The 18,581-nt window shown below is 38.3% G+C and overlaps 1 protein-coding gene and 1 pseudogene across 3 annotated transcripts in view; one reads left to right on the plus strand and one right to left on the minus strand.

Annotated features, from left to right (window-relative positions):
* Window positions 1-18,581, plus strand: part of Cntnap2 (contactin associated protein 2) — a 2,084,252-nt gene that overhangs the window by 998,428 nt on the left and 1,067,243 nt on the right. The gene's annotated exons all lie outside the window — the stretch shown is intronic.
* LOC142838485 (inorganic pyrophosphatase 2, mitochondrial pseudogene) lies at window positions 16,722-17,357 on the minus strand (annotated as a pseudogene).

The raw sequence follows: 18,581 nt of genomic DNA on the forward strand, positions 1-18,581 counted from the left end.
TTGAAATGCCAACATTTTCATGTGGTTTTGATGACTTTCTCAGAGAATAACAATGTTCAGCTAGGATCTGCTTTTTTTAATATTTGTGGTGCCCTTTGGGGAAAAAACACTTGGTCTTTGTGAAGCCACACAAAATTTAACTCAAGCAATCTCATTGTACTCAAACTCATGAAGCCAAGGAAAAAAAGACTAATGTGTTATTTAATGAAGCCAATCATGGCTTAGTAGAAAACATAATTAGTGATAATAACTATTACATTCACATAAACCTTGTTTGTATGTTTTTACATGGAGTTGCTTTGATGTATTTTATTTCTACTATAATTTAAGAAAATAAGATTTCTGAAAAATACAGTACAGTGCTATATATATATATACACATAGATAGATAGATAGATAGATAGATAGATAGATAGATAGATAGATAGATAGATAGATAGAGATAGAAAGAATATATATATTACATATGAGATCTGAGATTTCAAACTTGCAGTATCTGGGGAAAAATGAGAAATAGCTGCATCTTGAATCCTGTAACATGAATCTCATTACCAAGTTTGTAAGCTATTACCAGAAATTAACAAGTCCCCTAACAAACACATATTCTCTCCTCTTTTTCACTTCCTACCCACTCTCTTTCTGTCCTGGGGTCTTGAAGCAGAGACTTTCACAAACTGCACAAGTGTTCTTCCACTGAGTTATATACTTGCTTTTTATTTTGTGATTCCAAGATAGGGTATTATTAAGTTATCCAGGCCAGTCTTAAATAGACTCTATAGTCCAGGCTACCTTTGAACTTATAACCCTCTGTCTCAGCCTCTATTATAATGGGATTGTAAGTCTGGGCCACTAGAGCTTACACTTTTTCTTCCTTTTCAGTTCTGGACTGGAGCCCAGGGCCTTGGAAATACTCTGCTAGGCAGGTGCTCTCCCACTGAACTGCATTCTTACTTATTAATCTTAATATCCTCATTTGTTAATTTATTCAAATTCACTGATAGGATGAATACCTGCCTGGGTTTGCAATGTTTATGTGAAACATTTAAGATTCAAACACAGAGTGATGAAAACTAATGTGATGAAGTGTCCTTATCATATTTTATAAAAAATGTCATGATTTGGTATCATTCATGTTCACATTACCTGGGCACATACTCGTTGAAGTAGGAAAAATCATGAAATGTAGAGTTGCTTTGCCAGAATCTGTAGAGAGTAGATACAGTAGGCTTTGGTGGACCACCAGCCCCAAGTCATGACATGAAGACTTATTGTTAATTGTGAATGCTTGGCCTTAGCATAGGCTTGTATCTAGCTAGTTCTTTTTTTCTTTTAAACTTAAATTAATCCATTTCTATTAACATATGTGCTGCCATCAGGCTGGTTCACTTCATTGTGGTACTGTCTATTCCTCCTTCCCCCATGTCAGCCTGGCTGACCCTCCCCTGGCTGACCGTCCCCTGGCTAACCCTCCCCTGGCTGACCCTCCCCTGGCTGGCCCCTGGCTGGCTGGCTGCTCCTCCTTTTCCCCCCTGCCCACCAACCCTACTTACCCATTCTCTACGTAGCTCTTAGCCATTCATCTTTTTATTAGGCCAATCAAGTGCCTTAGGCAGGCAACATAAAACAATAACACATACTTAAACAAATGCAGCATAAAGGAAAACAATATATCTTTACATAGTTAAATGAAGAAGAAACAAATGTAGCACATCTTTACATAGTTAAACAATTATTACACAACAAGTAGATGCTTTAGGAAGTTTTGGTCTAGGAAGTAAATAAGATTGTTTCCACCTCTTGCCAACAGCCAGTGTTTGGCCTGTCATTCAGATGAACGAGTAGGTAGAGGGATTTGCTGACTCAGTCTCTATTCACCATGTTCTTGGGATGATTTAGTTTAGAACCACATTCTTCATGAATGTGTTTCATGAATATATTCATTAAAAGGCTAAACCTGTGACCCTTAGCTTTTAATAAACTGAACAATCTTAAAATACTAGTAATATATTCACATTTACCGAATATATTTAAAAGAAGTATATTCATAAATGTATTCATAAGAATACATTCATATTCATAAAATGTATTAAAAAAGAGTATTGGCTCATAGTATTACCTGATAAATTGGTAATAAATTTGTTAAATTGGCCATTTGTCAATTGATAAATTTTGTGTGTCCAAATATCTTTGGCTAATCCTTTTTTGGAGAATGAGTTTTCACTGAATTGATTCAGATGCCTTCTTTTAGATATGACTTATATGGAGCTGACTGGAGAAGGCTACCAACTCCACTCCTGGGGTTTAAATGCTGTCTGTTAACCCGGAAGATTGGCAAGACTGTCAGTCTTACAGAGGGACATAAGCTGGACTCAGGCTGTGCCCTAGGCCAAGTACTGCTTAACTATCCCACTCTAGTCCACCCTCCCTGAATTCTGTGCTCCTGGGATATGATGTCTCTGACTGGTAGCCCTGAGAATGTTCTCTGCCCTAGTTTCTTCAAATGTGGGTTTTGACCTAAAAAGAGGTTGCATAACTAAACTTGAGGGTCATTTGTAAAAGGTTTCTGGGCCTGTAGAATCAAAAATCAGTTCAAAATCAAACACGTCATGAACCTGAGGTGTTCGCTGCCATACCATATTGCATGGCCTCCCTGTAGCCTCAGCTCCTGAGCACACACCCTACTGTGGACAACATACACACAGCCACACCATGCAGGGTCAGCTCCAACTCGAGGTCTTGAAAATTATGAATGGTCATATTTGCTGCACATGCTAAGTTTTCTGCTCCTACAGAAACATAATGGCCTATTTACAGAAAACAGAGACTTACTGTTTTCCTACCACCCTTATTTAGTATGTAAGTATGTCTTTGGATCATATTGCATTAGAATATTTGATTTGTTTTAACATCTGCTGTTTGAGTTGCTGACTGAGTTTCATAAAACTTCATTAAATTAAATTGGGCTTAGGGTTAGGACAGAATTTCCAACAATTCCTGAAATGACCCTTAATTATCTAGCATTTCATATTTATATGAACATCTCAGCATAGATGATTATAAAATCAAATTACTGATCAACTCTCACAAAACTATGAAAAATATTCAAGATGTTCTATGCTGTGGTATAAAATGTCCATCGAAGGTTTAACTCTTTATGTAAAAATAAACAAGAAAATATCTCATTAATATGTAAATTTGCTTCAATCTTAATAAGTGATAAAATATGTGTAATTAAAACAATTTTTAAATAAACATCTTTGTGATTTATTGTTATAAATGTTTGAATACTATGTGTATTTTATATACCTCTTTACCCAGAGTCACAGCGTAGGAAAAGTTTAAGAAGTCATGTGCTCCATAATTCTGATGGAATGCAGCCATAGGAGCATCCTTTCTCAAACATTACATGCCTTTTCAAAATTATGGTTACATGCACATAATGTGTGACTTTTCCTAGGACTCACTATATGGCCCAGTTTATGAAGAAAGTATTATCTGTAAAACATTCAAGAACACTAAATTGATAAGCAGCATTCAAGGTCATTGATCTATGACAACTGGAGGATAATAGAGGCTCAGACTGAGGTTATAGGAACTTTCCTTTCTGAGAGGTCCAGAGATGGTCGGCTTTCAGCTTAAGAGGACCAGGGTATACTTGGGTGTCAGAGCACTTACACAGTATGGATACAGTTCTGAACTAAATCTCCGTCTTGGAAAGAGAGAAGAGAAAAGGGAGAAAGAGAGAGAGAGAGAGAGAGAGAGAGAGAGAGAGAGAGAGAGAGAGAATAAGCATGAAATTCCCTCAGAGACAAAGTGTCAATAAAGATGGAATGGTCTATATGGCTTAAAAAGGGAAAAACAAAATCTGAAGAATTCTCTGCTGGAATGTCATGCCCCTTCTAAATCTTCTAATTTAAAACCTTTTGCAATCATGTGTCTGTGAGGTATAAAGGACCCTTAATCATGGTTGATAAGTTAACCAGAGGAAAACTCTTAAGTTTCAACATGAAATTGGGTTTAATATTGAAGAAAAAATGCATTTTTTTCTTTTGTTTTTTTTGGTTTTGTTTTTTGAAGGAGGGTTGAGACAAGATCTCCCTGTGTTCCTCTGCTGTCCTGGAACTCACTGGGTAGACTAAGTACCTGCCTCTGCCTCCTGAGTGCACCACCATGCCCAGTTGAATCACAACATTTTAAAGCCTATGGAACTGTTTTTGAAATACATTTCAGAACTTTGAGGAAGCCTCTCTATGTCCTAGTTTACCAATAATACTTTTACATTTTAAACGTACCTATTATTTTTAGTTGGGGGCACACATATGGAGATGTAAGGACAACGTTCAGGAGTTACTTCTCTCCTTTCACCAAAGGTTCTGGGCTTTGACCACTGCTCACTACTACAACAATGAGGACCAGTGGTCACTACTACAGCCGTGAGGACCACTGGTCATTACTACAGCCATGAGGACCACTGGTCACTACTACAGCCATGAGGACCAGCCTCTAGCAGCTCAGAGTTTGAACAAGAGCCATGCAGTTGGCAGACTAATCACTCAACTTGACTTTTCTATCTGAGGGAGTGAAGCTTAACTCACTGGGGCTGGTGGGAAAGGGGAAAAATACATATACATACACATACACACATACATCTGTAACATGTCAGGATCTCACCTAGGGTATTGATGAATGGCTAACCTTCGGCAGCTCAGAGGAACTGAAGAGGAGATAGTAGAGCAGGTGAACTACCTGACAAACAGACGCATGAGGACATTGCTGAGGACCAAAACTCAGTTCTTCATTTTATTATTCTTATTGTTTTTGTCCTACCCTATTTCTCTGATGTTTCCCTTCTGTCTCTCTTGATGTCTTCTTTCTACTTTTCCTCCTACATCTTTCCTGGTGTTTTCCTTCTATCATGTTTACATTTTTTTTCTCCATATACCCCAGTAAGGCCATCAGGCAATATAAAAATTGCAACACAGTTACATTCTATTTTTCAAGTGAATAATTATAATGAATAGAAGTACAAAACAGCATGTTCCATATACCTTACATGACTAAACATTTTATGTATTAAAGGTGAAAAACTAATGGTCCCAAGAACCCACACACATTCATAACCAAACATCTTGTTATAGATTAATAGAGTGTTGGCAAGCAAGGTATTTTTTTCTCAGCCAGTACTTTTACTGGCAGACTGCATTTTGCAGTTACAAAGAAAGATCAATTGTTTTATTATTTAATCACAAAAGGTAATCTTATAAAAAATCTAAGAAGAATCACAAATCTAAACTTCTGTATATGAAAAAGAATCCACAGGTTAAAAATGCTCAGTAGAACAGGATATTTTTCAAGAGATAACGACATTACGTTAAGGGCAGTATGTATCTCCCTACATTCATTCACACCATGTCAGATGGCAGAGCAAAATGGCAGAGATAAACATGTAAAGACACAGCAGCAGCAGGAGATATTCTGAGGCCAAAGTCCTCAATGCTTTGTCTATCTAAGATTCACCCATCAGTGCGTTGCATGGTGGTAGTTTCATCCCCTGTATTCAATTACCACTTGAATTACCTCTGACATGGCCACAGGCAGGTCATCAAACTTGTACAGTAAATGTCCACTGAGCCATTTAACCACTGGCTTTCCAAACACAGTATCTTTCCTTCCTCTTATGTGGTATTATAATTCATATTTCAAAAACCCTAATGATGTGGTGAAGTCCTTCTGTACATGTGCTGCTTTTATTGGTTAATGAATAAAGAAGCTGGCTTAGCCTGTGATAGGGCAGAATAGAGGTAGGTGGGTAGAGCAACTAAACTGAATACTGAGAGAAAATAAGGCAGAGCTGTAAGATGCTAGGTAGCTGCCAGAGGGGAAAGACATGAGCTGGAACCTTGAAGGTAGGTCACAAACCTCATATTAAAATATAATATACTGGAAATGGGTTAATTTTAGATGTAAGAGCTAGCCAATAAGAAACTAGAGCTAATAGGCCAACCAGTGATTGATTTAATTAATACAGTTTCTGTGTGGCTATTTCGGTTCTAGGCAGCCAGGAGTGAATAAACGGTCTCCTACATCCTCGTGTTTTCATACCCTACATACTTGCCTAGATAGAGTTCTCTCGTTACGATTAAAAACTAAGACTGTAAACAACTAGGGGAGGGGCAACATTTTATCTTACAGCTCTCGGGTGATAGTCCCACCATGGGAATTCAGAGCAGGAACTCAAGGCAGCACCATGGAGGCAGGAATTAAAGCAGAGGGCAAATAGAAGTACTGCTTACTGACTTGTTCTCCCTGATTGGATCAGTTTTCATTCATAAAGGACCCAGGACCACTTGCCTAGGAGTGGCCTATGCACAGTGAGCTGAATCCCCTGACATCAATCATCAATCAAGAGAATGTCCTGTAGACATCCTATGACACCAGATGGAAGCATTCTCTCAATTGATGTTCCTCTTCCTAGATGACTCTATCTTGTGCCAAGTTGGCAAAGACCTAACCAGGACAATACTTTCTAACTTAATGATGACTTCTGTCTGTGCAAATCTACCTCATTACTCTTTAACAATAACAATGCCTCTGCTATTAATATTGTAAATATATTTGTTAAGTTTTATATTAAATACAATCTTGTCTTGCTTCTTTATTTTATATTTATTGAAAGACAACATCCACATAAAAATGTTCATACCATGATTTAAATGAATTAAACAAAACTGAACACACTTACGTACCAACATCTGAATCAGTAATTAGAATATTACCAAAATACCAAAGCACTTCTAAATTCTACCACTGAGTTTTCAGTAGACAACAATGACTCATGAGGCAAGCCACCACATGAGCAATGATGAATAAATGATCACTAAAAATGCTATCATGTTCTGTAATAAGGAAAAATCCTTTGGTGGATCTAGTATTATATGAATAAAAACACATTCTATAAGCGAGAAACTAACATGCATCATCTCTATCATAGAAATTTATCATCGTAAAACATTTAGTTTGCTCCAGATTTCCTCAGCTAATCACCTCTGTGGGCTATTGCTGTGTTATATAATTATTAATATGGAGAGAAAGAATCCTGTCCAAAACAATAGCTATTTATAGCTTAAATTTTGAAGTACTTTTGGGACTCTGCACTATAGGTAAAATCATAGATGTGATTGAGAATTCCGTGACAGATTTGACCCAGTTAAAGAACATATTTCTCTTGATGGAACATATTCTACCTCCAAAGTTGCTCTGCCATATAAATGTTCTCGTGGATTCATTGAGTGAGCTATAGTTGATTTTTCTTTTCTTTCTTTCCTTTTTTTGTATTATTTTCTTATTTGTCTCTTTGTTTTTGCATCAAGACTGCTGTTTCCCCTCCCTTCACTCCTTCCAGGCCCTCTCTACTACCTTCCCTCCCATTACCTATCTTCCCTTTCTCTTCAGAAGAAGGCAGGCCTCCTATGGATATCAACTAGCCATGGTATATTAAGGGTCAGTGAGACTATGCATCTTCTCTCCTATTAAGGCTAGCAAAGGTACCCTGAAAGGAAGGAAGGGTACCAAAAGCAGTCAGCAGTATAAGACACAGCCCCTGCTCCCACCATTAGTCCCAGAAGAAGACCAAGCTACACAACTGCAATGTATATGCAGAGGGTCTAGGACCGTCACATGCAGGTTCACTGATTGTCAGTTTATTTGCTGTGAGCCCCTATAGGTCCAGGTTAGTTGATTCTATGGGTTTTCTTGTGGTGTCCTTGACCCTTTGACTCTTATAGTCATTTATCCTCCTCTTCCATAGGATTCCCTAAGTTCTACCAAATATTTAGTATTTAGCTGAGGGTCTCTTCATCTGTTTCCATCAGTTGCTGGGTGAAGCTTCTCTGATGACAACTGGGCTAGTCACCAATCTATGAGTATAGCAGAATATTATTAGGAATCATTTCATTGACATTCTTTTTTGCTAGTCATGTTTGCTTCTATCCTTGGTCTCTGGGCTATCCCACCTCTGGGTCATGGCCCTTCAGGCAGTGTCAAGGACGAGCTCCTTCTCATGTTATGGGTCTCAAGTTGGACCAGTCATTGGTTGGCCACTCGCACAATTTCTGTACCATCTTTACACAGCACATCTTGTACGCAGGACACATTTGAGGTTGAAGGTTTTGTGGCTAGGTTGGTGTCCCGATCTTTCCACAGAAAGTCTTGCTTGGTTATAGAAGATGGCAGGATTAGGCTTCAAATCACCCATTGCTAACAGTTTTGACTAGGGTCCCACTCATACATAACTGGAAATTTCCATTTGCATTAGGTTTTTAGCTCTTTCCAAAGATGTCCCCCCATTTCAGTAGTCTTCCTCAGTAATCAGTCCCTCCATCCTTCCCTCACAAGTTCAGGATCCCTTCTATTCCTATCCCCACTCCCTCGAGGAGAAATCCCCACCCCATTCACTGGCAGTTATGGGACAATATGAAGGCATTGGTAAGAGGAAAGTTCATAGTACTAAGTGCTTTCAAGGCAAAATTAGAGGGATATCATACTAGCAACCTAACAGCACATCTGAAAGTTCTAGAACAAAAGGAAGAAAACACACCCAAGACGAGTAGTCAGCAGTAAATAATCAGGGATGAAATCAATAAAATAGAAACAAAGAGAGCAGTACAAAAAATCAATGAAACTAAGAGCTGCTTCTTTGAGAAAATCAGCAAGATAGAAAAACCTGTATCCAAACTAACTAAAAGGCAGAGAGAGAGAATATCCAAATTAACAAAATTAGAAATGAAAAGACACCAAGGACGTAACAACAGACACCAAGGAAATTCAGAGAATCATTGGCTCATGCTTCAAAAACATGTATTTTACAAAATTGGAAAATATAAAATAAATGGACAGTTTCCTTGATAGATACTTGATTAAAGTTAAATCATGATTATATAAACAATATAAATAGACCTATAACCCCTATGGAAGTAGAAAGGGTTGTTAAAAGTCTCCAAACCGAAAAACAAATGAATAAAAATAAAAATATAACCCCCCCAAAAAACATAAAAGCTCAGAAAAGCGCAGAATTCTACCAAACCTTCAAAAGAGAGTTAATGCCAATACCTTACAAATTATTCCACTAAAGCAGTCAGGTGTGCTGGTGCATACCTTTAATTTCAGCACCCGGGATGCAGAGGCAGACACATCTCTGTAAGTTTGAGGTCAGCCTGGTCTACAAAGTGAGTTCCAGGAGTGCCAGAGCTACTCAGAGAAACCCTGTTTTGAAAAAGAAAAGAAATATTCCACAAAATAGAAATAGAAAGAACATTGCCAAATTCATTTTATGAAAGCACAGCCACCCTGACATCCAAAGCACACAAAGACCCAACAAAGAAAATTACACACCAATTTCCCTCATGAACATAGATGCAAAAATACTCAATAAAATACTCACAAACCAAATCCAAAAACAATCAAAAAGATCATCTACCATGATCAAGTTGGTTTCATTCCAGAGATTCAGGGATGGTTCACCATATAAATATCTGTCAAAGTAATCCACCATGTAAACAAACTGAAAGAAAAAACTGCATGATCATCCCATTAAATGCTGAAAAAGCCTTTGACAAAATTCGATATCCTTTCATGATAAAAGTCTGAGAGAGATCAGGAATACAAGGGACATAGCTATTTCTTTTTAACTGAGATATAATTTAAATTAATTAAATGAACCTTTTTGTATTCTTAGTACAGGTACTTCTCCTTTTCATCTTCTTGGGCATTCTATGACCACAGTGTTCAATGTTTAGAGTTACCCAGAATGTCAACTACAGATTCATACCCCAATATACAACTTTGATTTAAATGTATTCTGCATAACATTTTAGTGTTTTTTTTCCCTTCAAAACTGGTTTTTGGCCATTGGTCTTTTGAGTTCCCTGTAAAATGCCTAAAGATTCTTATTCTTATTTTAAGTGGTTAGCACTAAAAGGAATCTCATAATATGGCCTATATCAATCATTGCTCATCATGTTGATAAGAATTTCTTGGACAAAGTAAATGCATTCCTCTGACATTATATTTTCTCACACAGCCCTCTTCAAAAAATGCTCTGTTGTAGCTTGTTACACTGCTTTCCTACTGTGTGTATCCAGCAGTAAGTAATACATCTTTGCATATACACAGATAAGACACATGACAGTGTTATTGGCTTAAATAAAAGTAAATACTAATTTTAAAATGTACCTTTAATGTTTCAATGCTTATTGAGTTCTGGTTTAAAATATAAATTGATAAGCCAAGCATATATGGAGCTTCACGCCTGTAAATATTCTTTTAATGTGCTTACCGCTAGGATTGTTTTCCCATTTGTATTTTTTACCACTTGGAAGAAAAACTACCAAAAGAGCAGTTGACACTCAAAACTGATTGTTGTTGAATGGAAGGGCTGCAGAGCAGAGGTGGTTTCTAAATACCTGGAAATGTGCCCTTCATGGCTCACTTGCCAGAAATGATATTGAGCAGAAATTCACAGAAGATGCTCCTGGTGCCAAAGGTCACCAGAAGAACAGGCAGGAAACAAACAACATCAGTTTGCAAAGGGTAAGGACTAAACTTCTGCCTATGTTGGCAACAGGAGGGCACCATCCAGGCAGTGCTTTTGCGTAAAGAGTGAAAATCATTCAGTAGCAAGTATTAAAAATATAGAGTTCTATTAAAGTGGAGTCATATAGAATTATCTGAAACGAGGAGCTGTGGTTTTATTAGGCATTTTATGATGTAATTCTAAAATAATGATTTTCATTCAAATATAAAGGATTGAACCTACACATAACTTTTGAAGACGCCTTTTCTGGGCTAGGACTCTGTTCATAGTGACTTTCACATGTTGGCATTGTCTGAGAGCTGAGTGAGCAAATGACCTAGGTAACTTAAGAACAGGCCATCTCTGGAGCTGTCTGCTACGAACAGGTGTAAATGGGCTCTCATTTAATGAAAGCCACTTAAACTCCCAGTTTATTATAAAACCAATACTTTCACAATTATTTAGAACAAAAGCTGGAATTTCTGAAACATGCTGCTTTAAAGAGGGCCATTTTTAATCACTGTCAGGGGCCTTGGCAGTGATTTATGCATGTCTGCTACCCAAGCATGAGGACCTGAGTCTGGATTCTCTCGAACTCAAATAAAAATATCCAGAATGGCAGAAAGTGCCCGTCACCTCTGCCTTTTGAGAGTGGAGATGAATGAATCCCTGAAGGTCACTGGCCAGCCAGCCTAACCAAATTGATGGGCTTCCATTTCAGTAAGATGCCTTGTCACAAACCATAAAGAGGAGGGTCATGGAAGAAAGGCCTGATCTCAGGACTCCGTGCACACACAGCACACACACAGCCACCACAGACACAAAGAAAATACAAACCAGAAAACCTGCTTTAAGCTTTGTTTTATTGTGCAATTTAGAAGAAAACCCAAGAAAATGGATATGAGAATGAATCTGCTGAGCAGTGAGTATTGCCCTCATTCTTCTGTTTCTATTATTCTCCATTTCTTTTGCTCTGCTTCTGCTCCACTGTCAGTCATTGACTAAACATTATATAACACCAATTTCCCTTTAAGATATAGGAGGATAGAAAATGCGAGCCTTTGGGACATGAAAACCCATTACGATGCTCTGCAATCATCCTAATACTCATTTCTTTAGCAGGTGGTTTCATGAAGATAGGAACCTGTAGATTTTCAATAGCATGTTACCCTTCAGATATAGGAGGCAAGGGAATGCCTTCATTTGGGTAAAAAGATGGGACCAGGGACTTCATATCACAGATCCCAGCTGGATACTACAAGGTTATGAGTTACACTCTGCTTTCCTGTTTAGTTTTCACTTCATTTTTTTCTGATTCATACAAGTTTAATTTATAAAAGTTAGGGAAATATTTTATAGAAATTACAGAGCTGAACAATGTTTGCATCATTATAACATATAATAAAAGGAAGGTTCTTGATGTCAGCAAGCATCATACTTACTTTTTATTTTTATATTATTTACAAGACTGTCCTCAGAAAGAGTGAGGGCAATTGATTTAAGTGCCCTTGCTATTTGGAGAGAGCTTGTTTCCTATAAATACGGATGATTTTGCGGCCTTGGAAGAAATTGTACAATATTGAATTACCTGAAACATATGTGGAGTGAAGATAAAAGATGAAACATGATTCAGTTCAGGCAGATGCTTTTAAATCAGTTGTGTTACTAAGAGTAATAGCAACTTCTTTTTCCAAAATGGTATAATTTTATAATAATGAGCTTGTCTTAAAATAGAAACAGATTGAATATGAACAATAATAATTAGGTTTAAGTCAAATCAAATAAAATATAATTTTTAAGATTTTCAATAGACAGAGAGCAGGGAAAGAGATATCTCGATATACGGAGCCATTATGGGGTTAATGAGAAACATGGCACTAGGAAAGTTCCTAGGAATCCACAAGGATGACCCCAGCTAAGACTCCTAGCAGTAGTGGAAAGGGTACCTGAACTGGCTGTACCCTGTAAGCAGATTGCTGATTTCCTTAATTGTCCTTATAGAATTTTCATACAGTGTCTGATGGAACCAGATGCAGAGATTCACAGCTAAACACTGGGCTGAGCTCTGGAGTCCAGTCATAGGGAGGGAGGAGTGATAACATGAGCAAAGGGTTCAAGACCATGATGGGAAAACCCACAAACAGCTAGCCCGAGCTAGTTAGTGAGAGCCCAGCTAGGGAACCTGCACAGGACCAAACTAGGCTAGTTGTGTGGCTTAGGTAGTTTGAGGGGTCACTGATCATGGAACCGATATTTGTTCCAAGTGCATGAACTGTCTTTTTGGAGCCCATTCCCTATGGAGGAATGTCTGCTCAGCATAGATACAGGGAGGAGGGCCTAAGTCCTGCCTCAAGTGATGTGACAGATTTGTTTACTCTTCATGGGATGCTCCATCCTAACTGAGTAATGGGTGGGGAGTCAGGTGTGTGTGGGAGGAATTAGGGAAGCAGCAGGATGGGAGAGAGGGGGAACTGGGATTGGTATGTAAAATAAAAAAAGACTGTTTTATAAAAAAATAACAAAAACGATTTTGAATAGAAAACTGAGAATGGAAGAAAAGTAACCAAAACTCATCAACAAAATGACAATATCTACATTCTACAGTAAAATCAAGTAATATAATTAAAGAATAGTAAGTTATATGCACTACAGTTCTAACCAAGGAAAACACAAAGCTATAGAAACTATGTAAAAAATTAAGCTAGATGTGGCAACACACACTTTGTGTGGTGATATGCACCTGTAATACCAGTACTCAGGAAGCAGGGGCAGGGGTATCTGTGAGTTCAAGGCCAACTTGATCAACACAGTGAGTTCTAATTCAGCCAGGGCTTTGCAATGAGATTTCACCTCAAAAAAAGCAAAGAAAAGAAAAAGAACAAACAAACAAAAAAAATAACCCATGAAAATTGTGGTATTACTTATAAAAATTTCTTGCCACAAGATTCCCGGTTTCATTATATTTTTTATGTTAGTCTTTTTCCCTTCCTTCCTTCCTTCCTTCCTTCCTTCCTTCCTTCCTTCCTTCCTTTCTTCCTTCCTTTTTTTTTGTTTTGTTTTTTAAGGCAGGGTTACTCTGTAGCTTTGGAGCCTGTCCTGGAACTAGCTCTTGTAGACCAGGCTGGCCTTGAATTCAGAGATCTCCCTGTCTCTGCCTTACAAGTGCTGGGATTAAAGGTGTATGCCACCACCACCTGGCAGTTTCAATATATTTTTGATGTAGACATCCTATAAGGAGTCAAATTGGGATAATATTTCTTCTTTCCATCCCTTATCTACCATGTTCTCCTCACTCTATTTTACTTGCTATTCATGTCCATATTCCTAACATGCTTCTTATTCTTGCTTTACTTGGCAACTCATAGGCACTGAAGAGTTTGCTAATCCCTCTCTGGAGCAGTCTCCTCCTTCATTTTCTCCTCCTGCTAATTTTCTTCTTACTTTACTGCCTTTTTACTTTACCCTCTAATCCTTGATGGCCTTAACTCCATATGATGTTCTGACTATCCTCTTCTTGTCCTTCAGCTCTCTGATTCTCAGCCAATGCCCCAGGACATTGTTTGCCAATCAGTCTTATCTACAGTAATCAATTTCTCCATCCAAGCATGCTTTTCTTTAAAACAATTATCACTATCTAAAATTGGTCCTACTAAACTTTTATTGATTTGAGGGGTTTTTTATTTTATTTTATTTTCGAGACAAAAAAAGGTTTCTCTGTATCTTTGATGTCTGTGAACTAGCTTTTGTAGACCAGGATAGCCTGGAACTCATAGAGGTCTGCCTGCCTCTGCCTCTCTAGTGCTGGGATTAAAGGCATGCGCCACCACCGCCCAGTGCATTTTATGTGCAAGAATGTCAGTTCTAGTTCTCTGTGCCTCTGTTCTCTAATTATCCCAGTGCTCCTGGTGCTTGAAATCTTGCTAGGCATGCAGTAGGAGATCAACAAATAAATGACAGGCAAGTTGGTTCTCTTTAGGTTCTGAAAACTGAAGTTTTCCCAGTTACCCCTACAGAGGAAATTAGCATCCTGCTGGCCTTTTCCTTTCAAACCTTTGGAAAACCTCCCTTTTGTTATCAGGATGGTCTGGATGGCTTTCTGCTATCCATGATGAATTTAGGGTAGAATATGCTAAACTTTAAATGTGAAATGTCTCTGTAATGTTAACATTTTTACATATAATTTAAGTACTTTAAATTTTCTGAATTGGTTAATTTGTGGATTTTTTAACAAAAAGCATTGTTCCTGAATTCTTTTTAGAAAACATAGCCAGAATTGTCTCTCAGATGTCTGTTTTGTGAGATATGTTTATTTGTCTTGTGACCTCACTAAATACAAGCAAAATTCCTTGGGCAAAATGTCTAATGTATTTCTACCCCATAAACACAGAAGTTTGGTTTTAGAAAATATGACAAAATAATAATGCTTAAAATACCCCCATTGTTCGCGCTTCACCTTGTCCTCCATTGTGGAGTCTATCTTCAAACTTGGCAAAAAAAAATGCACATAGCTTATTCTCAACAGTTAACACAGAGTTTGTTCTGTATAGCCGTTGGAAATCTTGAATCGATGGTTATCAAGCCATTTCTCCTATGGGAAATACAGGGATATTTTCTCACAAGGCTGTGGTCACAACATTTGCATCAACCAGTCAATACATTCCTTGTTTTATGTATGTTTCTGTTGAGGCTACTGTATTGAATATACAACATTGATTCATAAACACTGACCCCACGGCCGACAGCATTTCAATGTATGCATTCAAGAAGCAAATCTGCTCAGCACATTTCCCTGTGTGTAAGGAATATCACAGGCCTCTTGTTCTTAACCACAGTAAGCCGCACCTAAGCACTGGGTCTGTGACTACCAGGACACAAAGCATGGTACCAAGTGAACAAGAGGATGAAACAATTTGTTTGTAGAATAATAAATGAAATGAGGATAGAGCATTGTCTTGTTCTAATTAATTTGGCATGTATACATTCGGCTACTCGTGTTTCTCAACACTGTGTACATCTATAAGTCTGTGGATGGCCATGAAATCATCTTAACTATAGATTGGTGAGATTGCCAACAAATATTAACAAGTATGCCAATTCACAAATAAAAATCATCAACTCTACGTGAAAACATGAAATTAACAGATCTTAAAAGAACCACTTAATGAAATGTGTATATGTTCTTGTATGTAGGTGCAGGTACATATGTGTTTTGTGCACGTGAAGGCCAAATATCAACTTTGAGTGTTGTGTCATTCCTCAGGAGCCATGCACTTGAGACAGAGTCTCTCACTGGTACCCAAGCCTCATAGGTTAATCCAGGGTGGCAGGTCAGTGAGCTCCAAGGATCTGGCTATCCCTGCCGCCTCAATACTGGCATTATAAGTGCATGCCCACATACCCCAGGCTTTCACATGGGTCCTGGGAATTGAACACAGGTCTTTTTGCACAGTGAAAATTTTACCTAACTGAGATGTCTCTTTAGTCTCCTTTAATTAATTCTGATATGTATACATATGTAGGAATATAACCCCCAGGTAAGACACAGAATACTTTCTTAATGTTGTAAAATTTCTTATACATTTGCACCTACATCCAAATTACCTTGGTAGCTACTGTTTCCATTTTTTCTTGAAATTTTTATTCATCAACATTGTGTGTGTATGTGTGTGTGTTTGTGTGATATATTTATGTTAGTGAAGGTTCAAACATACTATGACACTTATGCAAAAGACAAAGCACAACCTTGGAAAGTCAATTCTGTCCTTTCACCTTCGTGTGGGTTCCAGGGATCAACCTCAAGTTACCTCCCTTGAGTGATGAGTACTTTGGCTCGCGGAGTCAGCTTCTTGGCCCTGCTCTTGAGAGTCTACCACCATAGATTAGTGTCGTCTGTTCTCAGATATCAACTAAAAATTTATATAACATGCTGTTTTCTGAAATATTTATTATGTTTAAATATATACATTAGTTGTCTGCATTATACGTGCACCATGTGTGTGCCTAGTTTTGCTGAAACTAGAAGATGGCATTAGATCCCTTGTACTGAAGCTGAAGTTACAGTTGTGAGCTGCTATGGAGCAGAACCCAGGTCCTCTGTGAGAGCAGCATGTGTTCTTACCCCCTGAGCCATCTCTGTAACCCCAAAGTAGGTCTATTTTGAAATAGATACATTTTCCAAGTAACCTGGTTTAAACTTCTTAACATCATCAATATCATGAAATTTTTCGGCTTCAGGATCATTCACATTGATAGTAATGATTTTCCAATCTGTGGCGCCCTGATCTATAAGTGCCAAAATTCCAAGGATCTTCACCTGAATCACATCTCCACGGGATAAAACCTAGGAGCCTATTTCACAAACATCCACAGGGTCGTTATCTCCAGTACAGTTTGTGTTCTTATCCTTCTGATATGGATCTTCCCAGGTCTGAGGGAAGGCCCCATAATTCCATATATAGCCCTTGTGAGGGAAGATATTTGGTATAAAGCGTAGCTTTCTGCTCTTTACATCTTGCTTAATGGGATTCATTGGCTCCTCGGTGGAAATCTCCATTTTGGCATTTGTCCACCGAGGTATTTCCACAACCATATTAAACAAATTCTTAGGAGAATCCACCTTCAGAGGAATGTCATGGAAGGTGGAAATGTAGTGACCAGCTACACTCTTGAAGAACAGGCGGTAGTCCTCCGAGTGGGGAACACCGCGCTCCTCCGTGCGGTACAGGGACATGACGCGACACGGAGGGCGGGCGGCGGCCCCCACGCGCCACCCTCGGACGACGCTCAGCAGCGACTCTTAATTGGTTTAGACTTTATAAGGTACCAGACGGAAAACCAGAAAACAAGTTTGCTTTTAACGGAGAATTCAAAAACAAGGCTTTCGCTATTGAAGTTGTTAACAACGCACATGGATGTTGGAAAGCAATGCTCATGAAGAAATGTGACCACGGAGCTATCAGCTGTACAAATGTGCATGTGTGTGATAGCCCTTTCCGTTGCTCGCCAGAGGAAGCAAGATCATTAACTGAATCGGTCCCAGCACCTTCAATGAGTAAAGAAGTCAGTAAAGAAGAAGAAAGGTGGCACTTCCTCAACTGATGGGGTCACTGCAGGTTCTGCATCAAGATGTCAACCTCTGAGGACCCCTAAGGCTCCTTTTCCCTTAGTGCTCTTGAGACACAAGCTGATTTCCATTTGATGACTTCCTGTCAAAGCATCATTGTTCTAAAACTTTTGAATAAACTTGTAAATAAACACTGAAAAAAAAAAGAAATAGATATATTTTGAAAGCCACCATTTTGAAAACCAACATTTTCTTTTCATGCATCACAATTACAAAACTATCCATTCTGCTCTGGTGTCACTAGCCACTTCTCACTGCACAGGATCTCCTTCTCTGTAAATGTGGTTTACAACTATAAAAGCACGTCCGTTTGGGGGCTGTTATGAGAAGAAACTGTGGAAACAATTCTGTTAGTATTTGACAGTCTGCATTTTGATCCTGATGGATAAATATTTAGAATAACAGTTGTTGACCCATAATATCAGTATGTTCAGCTTTCTTTAAAAACTGCTAAGCCCCACCTCCCAAACAATTGTATAGTTTGATGCTCACTCCAGCAATGAACGAAAGTGCAAGGGCCCCCAGATCCTCACCAGTTCTTTTAGTTCTCAAGAACTAAACTGTATGTGACATTGGGTAGCATTAATTTTCCTGTTAATGAACCAGATGCAGTAATATCTCATGTCTGTGCATTGTTTATATTTCTTCTTCATTTGTGACATGGTCTGTGTTTTTTACATCACTGGTTTGCAAACATTTTTAGAAAATTACAGCATTTTCCCTTTTCAGATTGTATGTGTTACTGATCTGTTCTCCCCGTTTCCATCTTCTCTGAATTTTGAATTTTGGTGGTGCACAGTCAACTAAGTTTGATCTCTGCTGGGAAATCCCTGCCAACCCAAAGCCTCAAGAATATTCTATTAGAAAGTACTGATTAGGCTTTTGTGT

This window comes from Microtus pennsylvanicus, chromosome 19 (assembly GCF_037038515.1).
Source record: "Microtus pennsylvanicus isolate mMicPen1 chromosome 19, mMicPen1.hap1, whole genome shotgun sequence".
Lineage (NCBI taxonomy): Eukaryota > Metazoa > Chordata > Mammalia > Rodentia > Cricetidae > Microtus > Microtus pennsylvanicus.